Source organism: Colobus angolensis, unplaced genomic scaffold (assembly GCF_000951035.1).
Source record: "Colobus angolensis palliatus isolate OR3802 unplaced genomic scaffold, Cang.pa_1.0 Scaffold433, whole genome shotgun sequence".
Taxonomy (NCBI): domain Eukaryota; kingdom Metazoa; phylum Chordata; class Mammalia; order Primates; family Cercopithecidae; genus Colobus; species Colobus angolensis.
The window spans coordinates 434,316-434,679 of NW_012117744.1; the positions used below are offsets into that span (position 1 = coordinate 434,316).

The 364-nt window shown below is 45.9% G+C and overlaps 1 protein-coding gene across 2 annotated transcripts in view; it reads left to right on the forward strand.

Moving 5' to 3' along the window:
* The window catches only part of FNTA (farnesyltransferase, CAAX box, alpha), a 34,971-nt gene that overhangs the window by 8,463 nt on the left and 26,144 nt on the right, over positions 1 to 364 (forward strand). The window lies entirely within an intron of this gene.

Genomic DNA, 364 nt, shown 5'->3' on the forward strand with positions numbered 1-364 from the left:
TCCAGGTTCAATCGATTCTCCTGCCTCAGCCTCCCAGGTATCTGGGATTACAGCCATGCGCCCCCACACCCGTCTGATTTTGTATTTTTAGTGGAGATGGGGTTTCACCATGTTGCTCAGGCTGGTCTCAACCTTCCGACTTCAGGTGATCCCACCTGCCTCATCCTCCCAAAGTGTTGGGATTGCAGGCATGAGCCACTGTGCCCAGCTGCTGACCCACATTTAATAGTGTAATTACATTCCCTCTGTCATTTTTGTTTTCTTTGTACCAATAAGTAATTTGTCTTCCAGATGCTCTGATATATGTGAAGTGTCATTTTTCTATTGAACACAGGTCATCCTTCAGTTCCATTTTTCTCTTCAC